At 44.4% G+C, this 24,826-nt stretch overlaps 1 protein-coding gene across 1 annotated transcript in view; it reads left to right on the plus strand.

Annotated features, from left to right (window-relative positions):
* Window positions 1-24,826, plus strand: part of CHMP4B (charged multivesicular body protein 4B) — a 275,190-nt gene that overhangs the window by 10,312 nt on the left and 240,052 nt on the right. The gene's annotated exons all lie outside the window — the stretch shown is intronic.

The raw sequence follows: 24,826 nt of genomic DNA on the forward strand, positions 1-24,826 counted from the left end.
TGTGGATGCACATTGGTAGAGGCTCTAAAGGCAAACTGCAAAAAGAGGAATCTGATTCCCTCACACACAGAACCCTGCAAATCTCTATAGCATGACAGAGAGAAAGCAATGCCCATTTGCAAGCATCAGTGTCCGGTGACACCTGTGCAACCTTGTACAAAGCAAAGCCTTCCATCATTTTGGCTTGCCACGTTCACAGGCCATAAAATATTCCCCAGCACTCTTGACAGTCTGCGTTACGGTATTTTGAGACCGTGTACCTAAATCTAGGAGCGCTCAACAAAAAATCAATCAGTCAAATAATGACACACCCAACCTGACGATTTTTGTATTATGCGCAAACTGGACCTCAAGCGTCACTGGGTACAGAGACAGTTCTGTCTATCTCTAGGATTGCATAACTCCGCTCATCTGTGGAAGTACATTATCACCCGTCTCTGGGCCTTCCAGACCCAAATCTCTGAGCTGCATGACACGCCCCGCCCCCCCCCCCTACCCCCGCTCCAAATCAGTCTCTCTCACAGTACACAAATATTGCCAATCTCAAAATTAACCATCTTCCCAAAGTCTGGCTTTGACACACTCTATGCGACTTTACCCCTTACCCGTTATTTGGGGTACACAAACCCACACCTTGCCAAACTTTATATGCAAGGCTTCACATCTTTCTCGTCTCATGTTATAAAGGACTGTGACTGTCACTTTACTATTTCAAGGTGTGTGGCTCCAGCCTCTGTCATTCTCTGAGCGTACATGATGGCGTTAAATGCCTATATCTGGATCTGATTCATGCCTGTCTCACGGAGGAACGACCCACGCCTATCTGTAGACGTGTGCAGCATACCTCCTCATCCGCCTTCAATGTCCCCGTTTATGGATGCACCCGAACCCTTCCTATTTCGCTTGGTGTATAAAATGACCCTCCATGTCCCGAGATGTACATTTAACCTTGTCTATTAAAGCATACGACCAGCCTCGAACTAGCCATCGCTTGATACACATGGTCAGTAAGTCTGCTAGTGGCTGCTATGGGTCCCTGGTGCCGGTTTCCGGTTCTAGCTGTTTATTACTTCCCTCGTTAAGCCTGTCTGCTTGTGTACATGACCTCTCTCTTCCTTGTTTACAATGTACACTCCCTAACAGTGTTTCTGCACTCTCCCTTTAGTACTACTAGGGCAGGCTCATCATTCCGGCGAGAATCCATAAGGGAGAATGTGGATATTCCTCTACGGGGAAAATGGGATGCGTTATATTGCCCCTGCCCTGAATAGTCTGAACTTCCTGTAGTGCTTCCTCCTTGGTCAGCAATGGCTGCCGCGCCCACATTCCCCGGCCGCCCCGGCTCTTACCTGCACGTAGTTGTTTTCGCAGTAGTCAGCCACCCGTGTCCGATTTTGATGGCTCTCGATGAGCGCCCGCTTGCCGGCAGGGATCTCCTCCTCCAGCAGCATCTGCAGCTCTGCCATTTTACAGCATCCCCCTCCCGTCACCAGCCACAGCCCGGTTACCACCGCCCTCCCGCCGGGGATTCTGGGATTGCCAGCCTCGCTCTCACATACACGGTTCACCTCCTCACACCCCTGCCTAGCCAACTGACACCGCCTACAGCATCTTGGGAAATGTAGTCTTTCCACATCTGCTTTCTCTTTAACTAGAATGAAAGGGCAAAAAAAAACCTGCGTCTAGTAGACCCCCATTGTGTATATATCAACATAATTTGTGCAACGATGGCCTTGGCACCAATCGCTGAAAATACTGGAACTTTCTGCCATACAAAAGATTTCGTGAAAAAGACACCAAAAGAGGAAACCGTGTTCATGGTGAAAGTGGAAGCTTTATCGCAAGACTTTACCGGGAACTAACGAAATAGTCATATCTGAAAACCATCACCCCATTTGCAAAATAAAAACAAGAAGCACGGGCACACGGACAGCGGGGGGGGCGGGAACGGACAGCAGGAGGTGGGGCGGGAAAGACACGGACAGCGGGAGGGGGGGGCGGGAAAGGCCCGGACAGCGGGAGGGGGGCGGGAACAGCAAACGGCAAGAAAGGCACTCACCTGGACTTCCAGTGGCGGTCGGCCGCAAAATGACCCAAACAAACGTTGACGACCAAAAAAATAAACCCTGCCCACCGCCGCACTGATGTGACAAAAGGGGCCGGATGAGAAAAATTCTCAGAAACGCCCACGAGTCGCCTCCAAGAATGACGGACGCCTCTGTTTTCCAATGGCTAGCCTCCATTTATGGAGCTAGCCAATGGGAAACAGAGGTGGGACTTTTGTCCATACTGCAAAACAAAAGTTTGCGCAGCTTTCGGCAGGCGAAACCTAAGGAGTGGCCACAGAACGGCTATAATATGATAATAAGCAACAACCAATTCAGTAGAATACCGTTTTGGGAAATATTTGACAACCAAAAGGGGTCATTGGAAGCAATGGGCTTCTTAGTGTATGCAGAATGTTAACTGTGAGAAGAGGAGAGTACAAAACAGTTCTGGAGACAAGAGGGGGCATAAAACAGTTTAACAAGGGACTCTTAAAGTAGAGTGGTCAAATCTTAATTTCTGTTCAGTCCGTTCTTGATACTTCCAGTGCGGAGAATCTATTTAAGTTCCTCTTTGTTTAAAAGTTGTGCAATGTCCGCACCTCTCGGTGGTAGTTTCACCACACTGATTACAGTCCATTTAATGTCCTCTTCACTGTGGCCTACAGTAGCAAAATGTTCTACAAGGGGAACATTCTGGGTATTGCAGCAGATTCTGCTGCGGTGTTGGCCAATCCGTGTCTTCACTTTCTGCTTTGTCTAGCCAATGTGAATCTTTGAGCAAGGACATTGGATCAAATAAATTACATTACATGTATTGCAATTTGAGAACGGTTTTGACTTAATTACAACATTGTTAAAGGTGAATTACTTTCCTTCAATGGTAAAATCACAAACATTACAATTGCCACATTTGGCATGCCTGGTCAATGGTTCCAAGCCCAGTGTGCATCGAGAGTTAAAGCAGGTTTGGGGTTGGGAAGAGCTGCTCTCACTAGATGGTCTTTTATATTGCGTCTTTTACGGAATGCAGAAATGGGCGTTCAATACTCCTGCTGCCAGCATTTAAGATAGTCCAGTGTTTTAGAATAGATTTGCGAATAGTGTTAGAAACTGGTGAGAATGTGGTAACACACACCATGCGGTTTGTGTTGGTGTTGGGTTTTGGGGATAAGAGAATGTCCCTAGGGCAATACCATGCTCTTTTAAGGGCATTGCGCACAAGTCGTTTAGGGTAGCCACACGCTCGTAGCTTGGTAGACAAAGTTGAGGCCTCATGAAAGTAATCCTCTTTAAGAAAACAATTTGGGCCAGATCCGCAAAAATTGGGAGTATGGTAGGGAGTCATGTAGTGCACGCAGGTGATTACCTTCGTAGCGAAGTAATGTTTCGCTCTGGTTTTCCTATATACCCTCGTGAGTAATTCACTGTTTGAGTGGTAAATGGTTAGATCAAGGAAGAGTATTTAGGATTTGTCAGGGGCCAAGGTGAAGTTGAGTCCTAAACAGTTGGTATTTAGCCAGTGTAGAAATTGATTGAGTGTATCTTCGCTCTCATGCCAAATCAAAAAAATGTCATAGATGTACCAGCGCCAAAGTGAGACACCAGAAAAAAATGGGTTTCTGGGAGAGAGGATTGTGGTCACTTCAAGGTGATCCATGAAGAGTATGGCTAGGTTGGGCGCAAAGACGGCCCCCATTGATGTACCTTTAACCTGCTGATAGTATTCATTGTCAAAAGTGAAAAAAATCCTAGTAAGGCAGAGTTCAAGCAGTTGGAGTATGAAAAGGATGGGAACAGTGTGGGGGCGAGGTCTGGAGTCAAATACCTGTTGGATGACAGTTAATGCCGTGACCTGCGGGATGTTTGTGTACAAGGATTCAACATCCATAGTACAAGGGATGTCAGACTCTGCGTCAAAAGGGGTGGTGTACAACTAAGTTGATCATTGCCATACTGTCTCTTACATAGCATTCTGTTTTTGGTACAAAATCCCTTATGAAGTAGTCCACGTATTGGCTGAGTAATTAGAGTATGGACCCGCAACCAGATAATATGGGTCGACCTGTGGTATTAGTGAGATTTTTGTGGATTTTCTGGAGTGTGTATATCACCAGAGTGCGGGGTGACTTTACATTCAGAAAGAGAAATTCTTTTTGATTTAGGAAACCACCTGATTTGGCTTCTGTGGTAATCTGAAGAATCAGCCTCTGCAGTTCCCTGGTGGGATTGGTGGGCAATCTGCAGTAATGGTCAGTATTAGACAGTTGGCGCAAAATTTCCGATTTGTATAGTTCCTTTCTTGCAGGACTATTCCACCACCCTTATCTGCTGATTTAATAATCAGGGATTCGTTCTTTTTCAAAGTCTCAATAGCTTTTTTTCTCTTCCAGGGATATGATGTAGGGATTAAAACGTTTTTTATTCTCAAGTGATGAAAGGTCTTTAAGTACCATTTTTAGGTCGAGGATCGTAGGGTGCGCTTGCGCAGCTCGGTCCGAAGATTTAATTTTTTTAGTTAGGGGGCTTGAACCCGCCCCTCTTCTCCATTGGCTGGCCTCATAAATGCTGGCCAGCCATTGGAGGAGAGGGGCGTCACTCGGTTCAAGCCCCGTCTCTTCCAGATTCGGGGGTGTGTTTTTTCTCTCCTTTCTTGTTTTCGTTCTCTTCTCTTCCCATTAGCTGGAATTTTACCTTCCAGCCAATGGGAAGAGGAGAGAACTAAAACCACGCCCCGAATCCCAAAAGGACGATGAAACGTGGTCGTGTGGAACGCTCCTCTCTCGTCGCAGTTTCCTCAGATGATATGAACAGCTGTCTCTTCCTCTGCTCTCCTCCAGCTGGTGCCGCCTACCGAGAAAAATTAACTGCGGCACGCGCTTTCGACTCACAAGCACCTTCTCTATTGTTTGCTCGGGGAGGGGGTTAATGGTCACTGCTGAAATGTGAATCGCCCCTCCCCCTTACACAGGCGAAGGATACAAGCTTTGGTGAAAGATACACGAAAGATGTCTGTTGGGGTCCCACCAGAGGGTCTCTGTGTCCCTGGGTCCAGCCCTGGAGGTGTCTCGGCCTCTGGGAATGTCCCACACCAGCATCCGTTATCCTTGTGCATTCATTGGCCGGGCTCAGTGCAAGTGAAACCGGGGCTAACAGCACTTACGGACCCCAAGGTTACCCCCGCGAGGCATCTGGATGTCACGTCCTGTGGTCAAGACAAGAGGGATGTGGGGCGCAGGGACCCCGAGTCTCATCTGCCTTGTCCTACTTTCCCCACCTCGTAGCATTACTTGCCTCAGGACTCCTGTCACTACTCCTCCTAACCTTTGACACCGAAGGGTCTCACCTGTCCCGAGCTGTAGAGTCTCCACGCGCACTCAAAGGTCGTGAAGGGGACTGCCGGCTTGCCCCCGAAGACCCCACTGAGAGCGCCCGGGGCCGCTGCTATCCCGCACCTCAACATCTTTACTCGTCGAAGGGTGCACTCTGCCCCCGCCGAGACAGCAGTAGCTCAAGGCATGCGCAGTGCAGATCTCCCAGCAGAGCGCCTGTTGGGAGTTGTAGTTTTAGGAGCTTACTTGCATATGAAGCCCAACCATATTGGCAGAGGCGTAAAGAACAGGGCAAGAAGTGCTGTAAGTTTATTATTGCACACGATTACAACAGCCTGTTTTTCGCCAATACCGCTGAGTTTTTTGTGAGTTACGCGGATTTACCGTCTACTACACCTCCATTTTAATTGCGAGCCATCCAATGAGTTTTGTACAGTATGTTCTGTTATTGTATTTGCATTTATATAGCGCTTACTACCCCTTGCAACAGTTTAAAGCACTGTATGGCAATTTGCACGATACTCCGGGACCCAATAAGGTTGGTTCTTGTGATTAGTAAGTTTATTCTTTTGTTGTCAATAGTTTGGGTCGTATGTCACCAGATGGGGTGATGTCTGATATAGGGGTGCTGCTATTCTGGGACAATTTCCTATTTTTTAGATTCATTTTTCACAGCTCCGACTTAATAGCTTCGGAGCGCTTTGCAAGCATTCATGAAAGTAGTTTATGAATGACTGTTTAATATGTGCGGCTACTGAAAAAAGATTCAAGTGCTGGCGATCAGGACAGAGCTGTCTGGGTCCCGGTACCCTCATGTTGATGCCAACCTTGCCTGCCTGTGAACCCTGCGGTGCCCTGGGAGGACTGTGGGCAAGAGGCAGTATTGGAAGAGGGGATACTGTGGCTACTGTTGAGGTACCTGGCAGCCCTGTGAGTGAGCATCAGTACAGGGGCAGGAGGGCTTGTTACACGATGAGGTACATGGGCAGAGCTCTTTGCAGACACCCTCTCCCGTACACGGCGATTGTTCCAGCTCAGCATTGGGGGAACTTTGGCAAAGCTATGTTTACAAACACTGCTGTAACAGGAGTGGGTGCTGCTCTGCATTGAGGTACATCAGAGGAGCCACCTGTGGGCACCTGCAAATGTGTTGCAGAAGTGTGTGCATTGAGTTGCATCAGCTTAGCCACATGCGGCACCTGTAAATGTGTGGCAGGGGTGGGTTGATTGAGGGGCATCAGAGGAGCCACCCGAAGGCATCTGTAAATGTGTGGCAGGAGTTGTTGCTGCTCAGCATTGAGGTGCATCATCTGAGCCAGATGTGGCCATCTGTAAATGTGTGGCTGATAATGTGCACTGAGTTGCATCAGCCGAGCCACATGCGGCACCTGTAAATGTGTGGCAGTAGTGGGTTGATTGAGGAGCATCAGTGGAGCCACATGTGGGCACCTGTAAATGTGTGGCATAAATGGGTGCATTGAGGTGCATCAGCCGAGCCACCCGAAGGTACCTGTAAATGTGTGACATGAGTTTTTGCTACTAATCATTGAGGTGCATTATCTGAGCCAGATGTGGGCATCTGTAAATGTGTGGCAGGGGAGTGTGTGCCTTTAGGTGCGTCATCTGAGCCAGATGTGGGCATCTGTAAATGTGTGGTGGGAGTGTGTGCATTGAGGTGCATCATCTGAGCCAGATGTGGGCATCGGGGAATGTGTGGCAGGAGTGTGTGCATTGAGGTGCGTCATCTGAGCCAGATGTGGGCATCTGTAAATGTGACATGAGTTTTTGCTACTAATCATTGAGGTGCATTAGCTGAGCTAGATGTGGGCATATGTAAATGTGTTTCAGAAAAGGGGGTGGTGATGAACAGAGTGTCTGAATTAAGCAGACCACTCTTACCCAGTCCAAAGATCAGGGCTTGATCCATCACCGTTTTTTTGCTCACTGCACCATCCCAGCTCAGAACTTGGATATATGCAAATTAGTCTGACCCTGGCCCAGTGCATCATGGGAAAAGGGCAGACCAAACTACCAAGCAAATTCTTATACTGGGAAGGAAACAAGCTTCCGGGGACCGGTTTCTGGCATTTCAGCTGTCTTCGGCCCGGCTTGCTTGAATCCTGATGGTGCAATGAGCAAGGGACTCACATCTGAGTATACCCTTCCACGCTTATGGTAGACAAAAATGATTCAGAAAAGGGGGTGGTGATGAACAGAGTGTCTGAATTAAGCAGACCACTCTTACCCAGTCCAAAGATCAGGGCTTGATCCTTCACTGTTTTTTAGCTCCCTGCACCATCCCAGCTCAGAACTTGGCTATATGCAAATTAGTCTGACCCTGGCCCAGTGCATCATGGGAACAGGGCAGACCAAACTACCAAGCCAATTCTTATACTGGGAAGGAAACAAGCTTCCGGGGACCGGTTTCTGGCATTTCAGCTGTCTTCGGCCCGGCTTGCTTGAATCCTGATGGTGCAATGAGCAAGGGACTCACATCTGAGTATACCCTTCCACGCTTATGGTGGACAAAAATGATTCAGAAAAGGGGGTGGTGATGAACAGTGTCTGAATTAAGCAGACCACTCTTACCCGGTCCAAAGATCAGGGCTTGATCCATCACCGTTTTTTAGCTCACTGCACCATCCCAGCTCAGAACTTGGCTATATGCAAATTAGTCTGACCCTGGCCCAGTGCATCATGTAAATGTGTGGCAGGAGTGTGTGCATTGAGGTGCATCATCTGAGCCAGATGTGGGCATCTGTAAATGTGTGGCAGGAGTGTGCATTGAGGTGCTTCAGCAGAGCCACATGTGGGCATCGGTGAATGTGTGGCAGGAATCAGCGCTATTCAGCATTCATTATCTGAGCTACATGTGGGCATCAGTACAGGAATAGAAAGTGTTGTTGCTGCTGAACATTGAGGTTCATTGGCAGAGCTGTCTGCAGATCCGACACACATCGCACAGTCGTTCGGCAAGCTCTGCCATTGTGCGGACGCCGGGTGTATCCTCGGGATTGTCCGAAGCCATACGGCAGATTTAAGAGCCAGCATTATCTGAGCCCTTAGACAAGTTGTTTGCATCGCCATCAAAACAAATTGCCTCACCTGCAGCACCACTGAGTGCTCGGGGGCAATTTTGAACCCAAGTCACAGCCCGAGATACGATAGCGAGACTGTGTTCTACATTCACACTACATCCAGTCATTATAGGGGTCCCGGCTGGGATCTCTGTAAGTTGCTTTCATTCACCTCCCTCACGGTGTCACTATACGTAAATCACAGTAGAATTGAGCAGGTGCCCCACATTGACTAAGAGACCTTCTACCCTCATAAGGTCGAAACGTCGTCGACAACCTTTAAAAGAAGCGGACCATTCTTGAAAATAAGTTGCCGCAATTGGGCAACTTTTTGCATTTATTTGGAAATTAATATACAGGTCGCTTCTTCCCTTTGCAAAAAACAAATCTATGTCAGGAACCTCATGTCACTTTTTTCATTATGATTTGTTGGAATATGTTTAGTTTTTTTGCGAGAATCTATTCACTTGGGACACGATCACACTGTTTTGAAATTGTATAAATGTATATAAATGTATGAATTGTTTACATGTGTATCTAATTTTTGCTGGTATTTAATATATTCTTCCAGTGCATATACCACTTACTTGCCTTTCGTCTTTTTTTATATCACCCATATTGCCATTGTGCATTTCTACTATTATAACTTGTTAAGTATTTACCCACAGGAGCCATTGTTTTTGTTTGAATACTTTACCCAGGCTCCCAGTGAGTTAGGGTTCCCCTGTCAATAGTACAAAAAGTCTGCAGATCCTCGGCACCGCACAGCGTGTGGTATAGGGGTGGACAAGCCACTGAAAGCTCTAGCCAGGCGCCAGCCTGAACCTGGCTCTGCTCGTGATCCTCATGGAACCTCGAGCCCATTACAAGCCGAGCTTCCATCTGGCTTTTACCTGCCACCCCCCCTTGAACCCATGATGTGGGCATGTGACCTTAGTGCTAGAGTTGCAGACTTGAGATCTGGGTAGCCAGGTTCGATTCTCGGCGTCGGTTGTACGTTCTGTGATTTTGGGCAAATTATTTAATCTTCTCGTGCCTATAAAAATGAACCTACGCCTAATGTCATTGTTGAATTTAGAATGAATTGCATTTATTTTGTGTATATTTCGTATTAACATTGCTGATTAGAAAGGTTTTCTTTCACTGTGTGATTCCTGGCAAATCACTGCTCCAGGAACCCTTGTATTTAGGACACTGTAATAATCTGGGCCACTGCAGGGTTTACATGACAACTAGCTTTCCTCTAGTTTACTAATGGTCCAGTCTTAATAACTATCCCTTTTAACAAGTGATTTGCAGTGCTATAATGTGGTGTATTATTGTCAAAGTTTCCCTTTGTTAAACCAATAGACTTTTTTTTATTGTGATCCTTCATTTTTATAGCAATTCAATTGATGTGTGTTGTATAATTTACTTAGCACAGATTTGTCGGTTCCGCTCCTCCTGTTATTGTGTTGGTTCGTCCGCCTCTAATGTTGCAGCCTTGCACTGATGTGCATTTTCAGCGCTGCGTGCAGACCACCTGGCACAGATTAGCAAAGGCCCTGGCATCTTGGCATCGAGGTGCCCTGGGAGGGCAGAGCCCTGTACTCTGGCTGTGTCTGTGTGTGGCTGTGGCTGTGTATGTGTGTGTGGCTGTGTGTGTGGCTGTGTCTGTGTGTGTGTGTGTGTCTGTGTCTGTGTCTGTGTGTGTGTGTGTGGCTCTGTGTGTGTGTGTGGCTCTGTTTGTCTACAACTCACAATACTCGCTCAAATACTCACTCTATACTACTCTCAAATATTATCACTACTAACTTGAATACTTACTATACAACTCCATAACACTCTCTACTCACTGTAATACTCAATGTCGACTACTCGCTACTATGCACTCTACTAAATAGCATCTAATGTATAGTACTTACTATAAGACTGTACTGCACACCCTGCTACACTCTCTACTACTGAACATTACTCACTGATTGGTCACTATATACTACTCATTCTTTACTACTAAAAGAAAAAACACAATTTGTATATGTACATGTAAATGTGTGTAACTCTAAGACTCTTTACTACTCACTCTTACACTCCTTAATACTAAACATTACACTCTAGACTACTCGCTCTCAAATACTCTATACTAATCACTCTCTACTACTCCCTCTAAGACTGTACTACTTACTCTACAACTCTCTAATACTGCCTAATTGATTTACTAATGAGAAAAAATGCTGTAAGGTACTCAGTCTAATACTCTACAAAAAACTGTCTACTACACACAACTTACTACACACTACTACTCTCTCTTTACTACTCACCCTCTAATATTCTCACTCCTCACTGTACTAGTTACACGGCAACTATCTAATACTCTATACTCACTGTACTACTCAATATCAACTACTCCCTACTCACTTTAGTACACACAGAAATACTCTAAGGTACTCACTATAACGCTCTATTACACACTCTACTACACACCCTTTACTACGCTCTCTACTACTCACAAATACTCACTACTTACTCAAATAGTCACTCTATAATACTCACTTTCAAATATTATCAATACTCACTCGAATACTTACTATACGACTCCATAACACTCTCCACTCACTGTAATACTCCATATCAACTACTCGCTACTACTCATATACTGTGTTAAGTTAGCATGAGCTTAATAAATGTTTAAACGCCATTTTTCCTTTCTGCTTCATTTTGCACACAACACATAATTGTTTTAGCTTTCAACCCAGAAGAGCTTCGTGATTTACTTGAGAAATAATATGTTATTGCTCTGATATCAAGTTTGCTCAGTACACTGTCTGCACAGTGAGTGCTGAAGGCTCCAAGGATAACTCGACACAGTCAATCAGTGACACTTATAAAGCGCGCTACATACCCGTAGGGTCTCAAGGCGCTGGGGAGGGGGGTGCCGCTACTGCTCGAACAGCCAGGTCTTCAGCTTCTTCCTGAAGGAGAGGTGGTCTTGGGTCAGGCGCAGGTCGGACGGGAGGGAGTTCCAGGTCTTGGCGGCCAGGTAGGAGAAGGACCTTCCTCCTGTAGTCGCTCTTCGGATGCGGGGGACGGCGGCGAGGGCGTGGTTGGCTGATCGGAGGTGGCGTTTGGGAGCGTAGAAGTTGACTCGGCTGTTGAGGTAGCTCGGGCCTTGGTCGTGTAGGGCTTTGTGTGCGTGGGTGAGGAGGCGGAAGGTGATTCTCTTGTTGATGGGGAGCCAGTGAAGGTCTCTCAGATGACCGGAGATGTGGCTGGATCGTGGGATGTCGAGGATGAGTCTGGCTGAGGCGTTTTGGATCCGCTGGAGTCTCTTCTGGAGCTTGGCGGTGGTCCCGGCGTAGAGGGCGTTGCCGTAGTCCAGTCGGCTGGTGACGAGGGCCTGGGTGACGGTCTTCCTGGTCTCTGAGGGGATCCACCAAAAGATCTTTCGTAGCATGCGTAGGATGTTGAAGCACGCCGAGGAGACGCTGTTGACTTGCCTGGTCATGGAGAGGGAGGAGTCCAGGATGAAGCCCAGGTTTCGTGCATGGTCTGTCGGTTTGGGCGCGGTGCCCAGGGCGGGAGGCCACCAGGAGTCGTCCCAGGCGGAGGGTGAAGAGCCCAGGATGAGGACCTCCGTCTTGTCCGAGTTCAGTTTCAGGCGGCTGGTCGTCATCCACTCGGCTACCTCTTTCATCCCTTCGTGCAGGTTGGCTCTGGCGGCGGCGGGGTTGTTGGTCAGGGAGAGGATCAGCTGGGTGTCGTCGGCGTAGGAGATGATGCTGAGGTGGTGTTTGCGTACGATGGCCGCGAGGGGGCTCATGTAGACGTTGAAGAGGGTGGGGCTCAGTGATGATCCTTGGGGGACGCCGCAGATGACTTCGGAGGCCTCTGACTTGTACGGTGGTAGGCGGACTCGCTGTGTTCTTCCGTCGAGGAAGGAGATGATCCATTCCAGCGCCTTGTCCTGGATACCGATGTTGCTGAGGCGCCGTGTTAGGGTGCGGTGGCAGACCGTGTCGAATGCCGCGGAGAGGTCTAGGAGGATGAGGGCCGCTGTTTCTCCCTTGTCCATCAGGGCTCGGATGTCATCGGTGGCGGCGATGAGGGCGGTCTCGGTGCTGTGTTTGGCTCGGAAGCCGGACTGTGAGGGGTCGAGGGATCCGTTCGTCTCGAGGAAGGCGGCCATCTGCTTGTTGACGGTCTTCTCGATGACTTTGGCTGGAAACGGTAGAAGCGAGATGGGGCGGTAATTCTTGAGGTCGGTGGGGTCCGCTGTTGGTTTTTTGAGTAGAGCGCTGAGTTCGGCGTGTTTCCAGCTTTCGGGGAAGATGGCGGTGTCGAAGGATGTGTTGATGATGTCTCGCAGGTGGGGTGCGATGACAGCGTCGGCCTTGTTGAAGACGTGGTGAGGGCAGGGGTCGGTTGGTGATCCGGAGTGGATGGAGTTCATCGTGCGGATGGTGTCTTCTGTGCTGATCGGGGTCCAGGCGTGGAGGGTGGTGGTGGGGGGGGGGTGGCAGGTCGGTCGTGGTGTGCGTTGGTTGGTTGTTGAAACTGCTGTGTATGTCCGTGATCTTGTTGTGGAAGTATGAGGCGAGGGAGTTGCAGAGGTCTTGTGATGGGGTGATGTCGTTGTTTCCTGCGCTGGGGTTGGAAAGCTCTTTCACGATGTTGAAGAGTTCCTTGCTGTTGTGTGCGTTGTTGTCCAACCGGTCCTTGAATGCTGTTCTCTTGGCGGCGCGGATCAGCTGGTGGTGTTTCCGGGTGGCCAGTTTGTAGGAGGTCCTGTTGTCCGGTGTCGGGTCCTTTTTCCAGACTTTCTCGAGGGCTCGGCAGTTCTTCTTGGAGCTCTTGAGTTCGTCGGTGAACCATGGGGCCTTCTTGCTGGCGGGTCTGCTGGGCGGGGTCCTCAGCGGGGCGAGCTCGTCCGCGCAGGTGGTGATCCACTTCGTGAGGTTGTCGGCGGCCTGGCTGGGGTTCGCTGAGCTGGCAGGAGGGTGTTGGCTCAGGGAGGTGGCGAGCTGGTCTGCTGTGATCTTGTTCCAGCTTCTGCGGGCGGTGTGTTGCTGGTGTTGGTGGGTCGTCGTTCTCTTGAAGGTGAAGTGGACGCAGCTGTGGTCCGTCCATTGAAGCTCTGTGGCGTGGCTGAAGTTGATGTCTGTGCTGGATGAGAAGACGGCGTCGAGTGTGTGTCCGGCGAGGTGGGTGGGGGTGGACACCAGTTGCTTGAGTCCCAGGTTGGCGAGGTTGTCGAGCAGGGTGCTGGTGTTGTGGTCGTTGTTGTTCTCCAGGTGGAAGTTCAGGTCCCCCAGGAGGATGTAGTCGGCGGAGGGGAGGGCATGCGGGCTGACGAAGTCGGCGATGTCCTCGCTGAATTGCGTGCGTGGTCCAGGGGGTCGGTAGATCAGGGTGCCTCTGAGGGTGGTGTTCGGGTTGGTGTGGATCTGGAAGTGCAGGTGTTCGGCGCTGGTCAGGGTGTTGTCGGTGCTGGTCGTGAGACGGATGGTGTTCCTGTGGATGATGGCGATGCCTCCTCCCATCTGGTTGGCGTTGCGGTCCCTCCGGATGATCTTGTAGCCCTCTGGGATGGCGATGGCGATGTCGGGAGCTGAAGAGGCGTTCATCCAGGTCTCCGTGAGGAAGGCAACGTCAGGGGCTGTGGCGTCTAGGAGGTTCCAGAGTTCGATGGCGTGTCTGTGGACGGAGCGGGTGTTGAGCAGGATGCACTTGAGGTGGGTGCTGCTGGAGTTCGACTTGTCGGGTGCTGGTGCGGGGCTGGTCCGGATGCAGGAGAACTTGCAGGCGTGGCAGCTGAAAGGTCCGTGGGTGTGTCGTGGTGTGGCTTGATGGCATTCTGGGAGTCGGCCGGTGTTGAGTGCGATGAGGGCGGCGGCGGAGTACGTCAGGCGGGTCGGTCGGGCTCTTCGGGGGCCAGGGGTCCTGGCGCTGGGCGCGATCCGGTCGCGGACGGGCGCAGACGGGCTTACCTTTGGCGCAGTGTTGTTGTGAGGTCTGATCTTCGCACTTCCATAGACATAACACACATGCACACATGCTGCTGCCAAAATCTGGCTCTAAGCGGGTTTTATATTGTTGTGCTGCACACACGTGTAACACTTGATGGTGCTTCGCATGCAGAGAGCTGGTGGAAGATGATGTGATCCTCTGCCACTGAGATTTTGAGGTATGGGCCCGCCCTGCTAAAACCCAAATGAGACCTTCATAGATATAAAATACTATGCTAAATAGGGAGGGTGAGAATTAGGTGTTGTTAATTCCTATTCATTTCCGCATCTTAGTATGCTGTCACCATTCGCCTTTTATGGACAAATAACTATGCTGATAACTTTGTTGCTTATAATGTTTGCTAGTATTGTACAAGATACTGCGTTTGAGAACCCTGCATTAGTAAATAAATATTTCAAATATGCACGTGTCCTCATTTACTCCACGTCTGGTTTGCAATGATTATATAACGAAAGAGTGTTCATGTGTTCCACGATACCTGAGGTAATCTAAGTTCATGTTCTGGTCTGTCTAAGCATTGGGAGTTTGTTATGACCAATGAGACACTGTAGCTTGCTCGGTAAGGGGATTTTGGGTACTGAGGCGAGTTTTGGGCCATCCTAATTCACCGAGGTTCAAGGTCTCTATGCACAGTTCTGTAGGAGAACGGAATTCCCGCTACAATGTATAGTACTTACTGTAATACTATACTACGCACTCTGCTACACTCTCTACTACTCAACATTACTCACTCATAATTAGTCACTATACTACTCACTCTTTACTACTAAAAATAAAAATACACTATTTATATGTAAAGGTGTGGCTGTGCATGTAAATGTGTGTGTCTCTAGGACTCTTTACTACACTCTCTCACTATATAATACTCACTTTCACTTTTTACTACTCGCTCTCTAATACTCTCTTTACTAATAACTCACTCCTGCTCACTATCAACTACTCACTCTACTACTCTACTACTTACTCTGTGTGTGGGTGCTAATGCATTAGGTCTCGCATATGCAATCGCAATCGATTAAGCTATTGGCAATGTAAATGACAATGCCATTTATTTATGATTTTAAAAAAATTATAATAAAAAAAAAATCGGGAGCAATGCCAATAGCTCTACCTTTAATAATGCCGAGACCATTGCATTGTAAATGCTTGTTTCAAATGTAACTATTTCACCTGGGATCATATTGGCTGAAGGGAAAACGGTTGATGGGGGATGTGATGGTGTGTTGTAGGTGGAAATGGGTGAGGGATTCAGAAGAAAATAGGCATGTAGACGTATGCATCGGAAAAATCCCAGTAATTCATTCTGGAGTTCTAGAAAATGAGGGTAAATGGTGGGGACAAAGGACAAACCTTTGCTGAGGCGAGATTGTTCAGAGTCCGCTAGAGTGTGTTTTGAAAGATTAAAAACGATCTTAGGGCAGCAAGCATGCTGAAAGACTCTCAAACCTTTTGGCAGTTGGTTAATTTGCCTACTTTATTGGGAGAGGATTTGCCTAGGCTGGAATCTCTGATACCAGCTCCAGATTGGGTGGCACATTAAAAAATGTTTGGTTCAAGAGCCCAGTCTACTGGTACTTAGACCGACATTGTGACATCTTGTGACCTGAATGCTGCATTGCTTTAAGTAAGACATTTGAAGTATCAGATGTTACTCTGGCCACTGAATGTGGTTCTTTGGATAAAGCCTCAGGACCCGATAGAATCCCTTTGGATGATTATAAATCATTACTAGATTTTTGGGCACCTCTACTTACGAATGTGATAAGTGCCAGTGTGGGACCCAGGGGTGTGGAATGTAATAAAATATGTGCTTGTCCATGGGGCAGGTTGCGTCATAAATCTATTTGTCCTATAACAAAATCCACTTGTCCCTGTTGTGCCGTGTTATGAGGCGACAAATTATGGCAGCAATCTCCTTATATAAGAGCTTTGAAATAGTCTCTCTGATTATGCCAGGGCTCATACTATGGTCGGGTTTGAATACTAGCAATTCCCTTATGTTGCCACATTTCCGCAGATCTACATACTGGGGCTGAAGGTAGTGGTAAGTAATAGTTCCAGGGTTGGAATGCCCTTTTGAGTCTGTGCACACCTACTAACTTGCATGCTTTATGGGTTTTCACTAATTCTTCTCTAATCTTTTCCCATACTGGGAAAGGTTGGAAATGTACTCCTGAAAATGGCAGCCGTAAAACTTCCTCCAGATTTGAAGGAAAAGTGGTTGGAGGGAAATTGAAGCCTCAGATTTTTGCATGAGCAAACCTACGCATGCACATTTGCTCATGCTAAAATGCAGTTCACAAATATTTTCTAGGAGTACGGTTTCTTGGCCTACTTCTGTAAATTCTTGTGAAGACGAAAGCTGTATAGCTGCACTTCATGCAAGGACATACACCGTGGGTGCTCTTTTAAGAATTTCTTTAATAATTGGCCCCAAATTAGGTCTGGTGTTAGCCATGACCTTTTTGTGTTGATTTAAAATTCTCTCGCTTCCGCAATCTCTCCCATTTTTTTTCCTACTTGTGACCATTTTATTTTGAAAGCAACAAATCATCAATCTTACTTTCCAGCGTCTGCAAATATTGGCATCTATCTAATCGGAGAGCATTCTGGGAGCATGATATATAGCCTCATATGGCTTAACTTTGAAAATGTGTGTGCACATTTTTATACTGAAACCACTGTCAGGAGTGCGATCCGAGCTTACAACCTTTACTTAGAGCGCTCACCGTAATATTAAAGGCTATGCATTAATGAACCAAAAAATAAACACATGGACACAAATATTACCTTAACAGATAGTGCCCTTCCCTGATCCATAATGTGGTACTGTAAACTGACAGACAAAGGTTTGGTGCTGTCAGGGGTTGGGTCTGCTTGTCCCAAAGAAAAAATACACATAAAAACTTGGTGCCCTTGACCCCAAACAATATGTCCTGGAGATCGGGCTATAGGAATTCCACATCCCTGGGGATCCGTAGGGTCGTTGTAAATGTGGATGTATTTTTCCCATGTGTTATGGAGTGTGTGGTGTGTAGTGGACTTATGTGGGTTTAATTGGAATTGTTAGTTGTGGAATTTTGTGACGTGGAATTTTGTGACGTGGAATTGTGTGGTGTGGACTGAATTTGTGAATTGGAAGTATGTGGCATGGTGTGCAGTGGAAATTGAGTGTACTGGATTTATGTGGAGTGTAATTGTGTGTTATGTAGTGTAATTATATAGAATGGTATTTTTTGTTGTGGAGTGTTATGTAGTGGAGTTTAATTCTGTGATGTGCTGTTGAATTTTATGGCATGATGTTTAATTTTCTGGCCACCGATCGTTGACTTTTTCGATTAAAGATATGGTGGAATAGGCGACTGTGAAAGAAACTTAATTGAAGTGGGTTGGGTAAGATGAAAAATTATCTTACGATCTGATGGTGTTAGCAGAAATGATCCGGTAATGAACTAATCCCCCAGATACTAGAACACCAAAATATTATGTGAGTGGGAATAAACCCAAGAATGTAGATCATTTTTAGTGGGGATGGTGATGACTGAGATTCAAGAGGGCCAGAGCTATGGTACAGCGACGAATGGGGGAGCTGGCAGGATACAGTCTGTTACAAATAGCATGGAGTAAGAAGGTACATTGAACAGAGATAAGATTAAAGGTGAACAATATGTTGCAATAAACCCAGTGCGTTCAACTCAGTAGCTTTAGTTGGGAGTTCTTTGAGGGATGTTATTATTGCTTTTATCTTAGGGTATTTCTGTGGGAAGGGAGTACGGTACGGGGAGTTAAGTGGGCAGAAGTGTTGTGTTTATCATGTGAATTGGTTTAGATTGTTAGTTCAGTTGTTAATTGCCATAACAATGCTGTTGAATGTATGTATTAACTGCATTGTTTTGTTGTCATACTATGTTAGACATGAAAACTGCATTCAGTGTGTTCAAAACAAATAAACTATTTTTTATTCATGTTGAGTTGCATGCAATGCAAAAAAAGTTTTAAATAAACAACAACTCCACCAGGAGCTACAAAGTTCTGCCATTTACTAAGATCCTGCCAAGTCAACAACAGAACACTACGGGATTTGGAATGAGCTTAGCCTAACACTCCATGTATGCGGTATAATACAGCAAGATCAAAACATCTTCGCACATCATACTGTTACACAAACGCAGTTCAAAGAGGTGACACACTCACATTTTTCCACAAGGAAAGCTAATAAAAAAAAGGTTGCACTTCAAGATGGTATTTTCATTCATACCCACTCAAACCAGCCGACCCTATGAGCCACAAAAGACACAGTTCTGGGGAACCATAATGAAAACCTCATTACAGCCACAGAGAATCTATTAATACTATAATAAAACGCTATACAAAGCAGAAAAACACAATTCTAGCAACATTCAAGATGAAGAAAACAATTTTGCCAGTTTCTTGACTGCGGACATCCAGACAACATATGCCGATGCACGGTGGAGCTGCTTGGTTCGTCTATAGAGGAGTCTGACCTGGGTTTCTCCCGTGGCCGTCTCCTATCCAGCTGGACTTTGGGACATGGCATTCCTCGACCCGCTGCTGCTGTTTCCTCCCTCTACTGCCTCCTTCGGAACGACTTGCCGCAGATTGCTGTGAATTTGACCTAACTTGCCGCAGCTCAGTTTTTATCGGAAAACCCTGGATGGCGGCGGATTGATCGGAGACATAAATTCCTCTCTTCCTGAACTTCCCCCTGCCCTCCGAGCCGGGAGTAGCTGTCTGCCCGACGCCAGATCACCTGCAGCGATGAACTGTGTTATATCCTAAGGTTTACATGTATATGTAAATCAACCTAGGTCCTCCTAGCTGCTAAGCCAGAGCGAGAGATGGTGACGGAATGTTGGTGTGACTGTGATGAATGGAATGCCTGGGTGCCTGTGTGGATGAGTGGTGACAGTTGGAGATGGGCTGAGCAGCTAGGCAGGCTGCTCCTGGTGGGGCTGGCGTAGGAGTTACTAGAGCTGGATTTAGAGTTATAAATGGCTGATCCTTGTTTAATACTGCAAGACATGGATTAATAAAGAAGACTTCAGAAACTTACAACCTGGCTACCAGTGTCTTCATGTACAAGGTACAACATATTTTTGGCGACGAGCGGACCTAGACCCAAGCCTACATATGGATTTAACAGAAACCCAGAGATTACATAGACACCAGCACAACTACAAAGAAAAAAGAAAGGAAAATACAATTAGCAGAATGGAGTCAAAGGCAAGCCAGCCCCACCAGTGTTCTGTCATCGGACGGCCCCAACCTGTGTCATGCCTGATCTTACTCCATGGACAAGACCACAGGTATGGTCTGTATGTTAGGGTATGAATGTACTGACTTTCACCCTACCACTTCCCTTTGAATCTGCTGTATTGATGTATCCACTGTGCAAGGGAACTGTGGCTGATCAAGATATGAGTTATGGTCTAACTCAATGATTGTTTTTAACAGATGCCACACAGGAGCGGTGTGGTTCTTCAGAGATTGGTGTTTTGTTGCCACATAGTGAACACTGCGGAAGTAATGTGCCTGGAGACCTTTTCACATCCTAGTAATTCTACATAACCCAGTGAAATCCACGAGTGCTGTGAGAGATAGGGTCATCTAGTGGTCTGTGCAGTGTTTGCCTAGTGGCACATGAGTAGAGATGCTCTCTTTCACACAAATGGTCCTGTGAGAATCACTAGTGCTGGGACAGATCTAACCATTTAGGGGTCTGCGCGATGTTTGTTTAATTCTTCACTTGAGTATAAGAACTGAGGTGCAGATCAAAATTTCCATGGTCTAGAGCGTTGGGACTTGGATTTTTCTATGGGGAGTAATGCAAGTTGGTCCTTTATTTTACTCCCGTTATTTTTATGTTCACTTGCCACCTAATCTAACAAGTTCAGGATCATCGCTTAGACCCGGTTGTGGTGCTATTCTGGTGTCAGTGCTCGGAGCAAGTCATTTGGGTAAGACATTTTTGGTCAATTATTATATTTGATGTTTGAGGCTCCTTCTTACAATGTCTGTTACACTTCTGTTATTGCGGTTTGAAAAAACAGAGGCGCGAGTAACATTCAGCGCGCACTCACCTATTGTCATCTTGCTGACGTCCCACAAGCCTGTGTCTCCATGGAGCCCTCTGACGTCCTTCTTGTTTGCGGTGTTTTGCTGCTTCGAGACGCCTGCATGCTTGTACGCACCATGAACTACTCCGCACCACGTAAAACAAGCATTTGCAATGCAATAGGTCTCGTAGTAGTTAAGTTAGAGTTTTTGGTATTGCTTGGCATAGTTTTTGGGTACTATATTTTGTTAGTAGAAGTAGATATATTTGTAGTACTATTATAGTTGTAAATGTATGATGGAGGTAGCATATAAACAAATTATATACAGTATATGTTTATTTCAGAAATAGTATGTTAACAGACAGATAGTAATTGGGAGATAAGTATTGTTAGGGTAAGGAGGCAGTAGGTTGAGAATGGTAGTGTGAAAGGAGGTCTTAGGTGTTAGTTATTGGTTAGTATGATGCAAGGTGGTAGGTGGCAGAGAAAGGCAGTGAGGAAGTGTATTTTTATTGAACAATAACTTATTGAAGGAGAGATAACTTGCTCAAAGTTTACTGTTATTAAAAAGTCTGGGGGGAAATTTTATAGGCAGTGTACCACTCTCCTCTAGGCAGTGGTGTACTTACATTTGTATGCAAGGATGTAAATGGAAATAATTGTATAATAACTACTTTTTAGTAAATCATAGTATTCACATATGAAGTATAATAAAGTATAACTTACCTTAATAGCTTTGACTTATTGCTAATGTAGCAGTTAAGTTGCTTACTATTATGTTAGGAGGGAACTTTGTTCAAGGTATCAAGCATATTTGTGATGCCCATGTATACAATTGCAGTCCTGTTAATAAATTGAACAGAGCAAGTATGAGGTACAAGAGTAGTCAATGACATGTTAAAATCAATTATCTTCGTAAACACAAAGTGACATGGTAACTTTTGTGCTATTCAAGATTGTTTAAAATGAAGTTGTACTGCAGTAATAGACTTAGCATTTTGTTAATTATACTCTTTATACTGGTGGAAGTTTATCTTGGTAGCAAAGATGCAGGTCCTATACACTTTCATAATAAATAACTTTAGCATGAAGAGATAAAATGCTCAAAGTTTACTGTTATTAACAGTTTGGGGGTATTTTTTTCAGGGAGTATACTACTGTTTCTCAGCCAGTATGATGTACTTACATTTTGATGGCAGGATGTGCATGGAAATATTTGTAAAAACTACTTTGTATATATTTACAGTTTTGACACATAAACTATAACATAGTATAACTTACCTTAATAGGTGTGACTTATTGTTTTTCTTTAGCAGTCAAGTTGTTTACTATTATGTTGGGAAGGCAATTCTGCTCAAGTTATTCTGCATATTTGTAAAGCAGCATGTTTACAATTGCAGTCCTGCCAATAAACTGAACATAGACAAGTGTGATGTACAAGAGTAGTTAATGACAGGTTAAAGTCAATTATATAGGTAAACACAAAGTGACATGGTAAGTTTCATTTTTAGTTCATATAGTAAATACAGTTTGTAGTAATAAACACATATAAATAATAAATAGCATACCTTTAATACACTGAATTTGATCAACTTGTAAACTTTTGGTAGTCTAGTAGGTGTTTATATATAGTACTATATATGTAGATATAGTAGTATATACTATATATCTAGATATGTAGTAGTATTATAGGTGTAAACCTATTATTGTTGTAGCATATAACTATATTGTATACATTTTATATGCAATTTCAGAAATATTTAGTTGATACATTAATAGTAAATGGAAGATAAGTGTTGTTAGGGCAAAGAGGCTGGTGGGAGAGAAAGGCAGTGTGGAAGGAGGTCTTAGGTGTTATTCATTACTTTTAGTACTATTCAAGTTTGGTAATATTTGCCAGTGAAGGGAAGTTTCAGGAAAGTATTCAAAGTATTGTTTTAGGTAGCAGGTTTACATCATTAGGCTTTGTATTAAATTGTTGACAGATCTAGACTTACGTAAAAGAGCAGGCAATGAATGGCAAGCTAGTATCAGTTATAGAGTTAAATATAGTTACATGGTAAAGTTTTATTTTTAGGTGATAAAGTATAGACATAGTTCAGCAATGAACAAGTAACATACAAGTATAATCTTTTTATACACATACTTAGTCTTAACTTGTAAAGGGCAAATAATACAATGTTATAAATACATGCATTAGGATGCTGAGTATAGTTAACTTCTTAACTGCTGCCTTGGTGTATTGGTTGATGGCAGCACTATCTTCCTTAGGTTGTACTAGAGAATAGATTTAGCATTGTTCTAATGATTTTCTTTGTACTGGTGGAAGTTTATCCTTTGTAAAGATGCATGTCCCACACACTTTCATACAACAATAACTTTAGCAAGAAGAGAACTTGCTTAAAGTTTGTGTTATTAAAAAGTGTGGGGGGAATTTTTCCAGGGAGTATACCACTCTCCCCCAGCAAGTATATTGTAGTTGCATTTTGATGGCAGTAGGTGTTTTATAAGTAATGCACAATTAATTTTTCAGCAAGTTACAGATTTGACACATAACTTTATAACATAGTATAACTTACCGTAGTAGGTGTTAGTTATTGGTTTCATTTAGCAGTCAAGTTGATTACCATTATGTAGAGAAGTGAACTTGGTGTAAAGTATTTACGATATTACTAAGGTATCATGTTCTATTGCAGTCCTGGTATTAGGTAAGAGCTTTTAGTAAATCAATGGATATGACCGGCGTTAGTAAAAGTAATAGTGGCATTAAATTTGCAAGTTTGACAGGATTAGAAAAGGTGCAACATAAGAATGCAAAGGTAAACTAGTTTTTTAATGACACAGTTTTGATTTGAACTCACTTTTTTGTCACTTTTTTTATTAATTGTAAATATACAACATGTAAACGATCAATAACACTCAATTTCTTTAAAACTTACTATTTAACTTCACAGTTGCCAATGTTACACTTACAAAATGTAAGCAAATGTATAATTATAGATTGTATCCAAAAATATGTTATAAATACATGCATTAGGATGCTGAGTATAGTTAACTTCTTAACTGCTGCCTTGGTTGATGGCAGCATTATCTTCCTTAGGTTGTATTAGAGAATAGATTTAGCATTTTTCTAATGATTTTTTTGTACTGGTGGAAGTTTATCCTTTGTAAAGATGCAGGTCCCACACACTTTCATACAACAATTACTTTAGCAAGAAGAGATAACTTGCTTAAAGTTTGTGTTATTAAAAAGTGTGGGGGGAATTTTTCCAGGGAGTATACCACTCTCCCCCAGCAAGTATATTGTAGTTGCATTTTGATGGCAGTAGGTGCGTTATAAGTAATGCACAATTAATTTTTTAGCAAGTTACAGATTGACACATAACTTTATAACATAGTATAACTTACCGTAGTAGGTGTTAGTTATTGGTTTCATTTGGCAGTCAAGTTGATTACCATTATGTAGAGAAGTGAACTTGGCGTAAAGTATTTAGGATATTTCCAAGGCAGCATGTTCTATTGCAGTCCTGGTATTAGGTAAGAGCTTTTAGTAAATCAATGGATATGACAGGCGTTAGTAAAAGTAATAGCGGCATTAAATTTGCAAGTTTGACAGGATTAGAAAAGGTGCACCATCAGAATGCAAAGGTAAACTAGTTTTTTAATGACACAGTTTTGATTTGAACTCACTTTTTTGTCACTTTTTTTATTAATTGTAAATATACAACATGTAAACGATCAATAACACTCAATTTCTTTAAAACTTACTATTTAACTTCACAGTTGCATATGTCACACTTAGAAAATGTAATCAAATGTATAACTATAGATTGTATACAAAAATTACTTGAGATTTGTATAGTAAGTCACATACAGTTATTCTAATAAAAGCATTGCAAAAAGTGATTAGCAATTTAAAGTAATTTTGTTATCTAGTTTTGTACGAAACACATCTTAAGCGATATATATATGTATTGTCTTATTAAATCGTGTGTAATGTAACATTGTAAACATTATTTGTATTTATAGTAGACAACATTTTTAGTAATTTCCACACAGTAAATATTATAAAAGCATTTCAAACCGTTATTTGCACTCAAAAGTAATTTTGTGATTTAGTTTTGTATCAAACACTTTAAACAATATATATATATATGTTGTGTTAATTAAACTTGTGCAAAGCAACATTGTAAACATCAATTGTATTTTTAGTACCTAACATTTGTTAAATATGGTATAATTGCTGACATCATATGTTCTCAATGATGTTTGTGATAGATCCATTGCAA

The sequence above is a fragment of the Lissotriton vulgaris genome, chromosome 7, assembly GCF_964263255.1.
Source record: "Lissotriton vulgaris chromosome 7, aLisVul1.2, whole genome shotgun sequence".
Classification (NCBI taxonomy): domain Eukaryota; kingdom Metazoa; phylum Chordata; class Amphibia; order Caudata; family Salamandridae; genus Lissotriton; species Lissotriton vulgaris.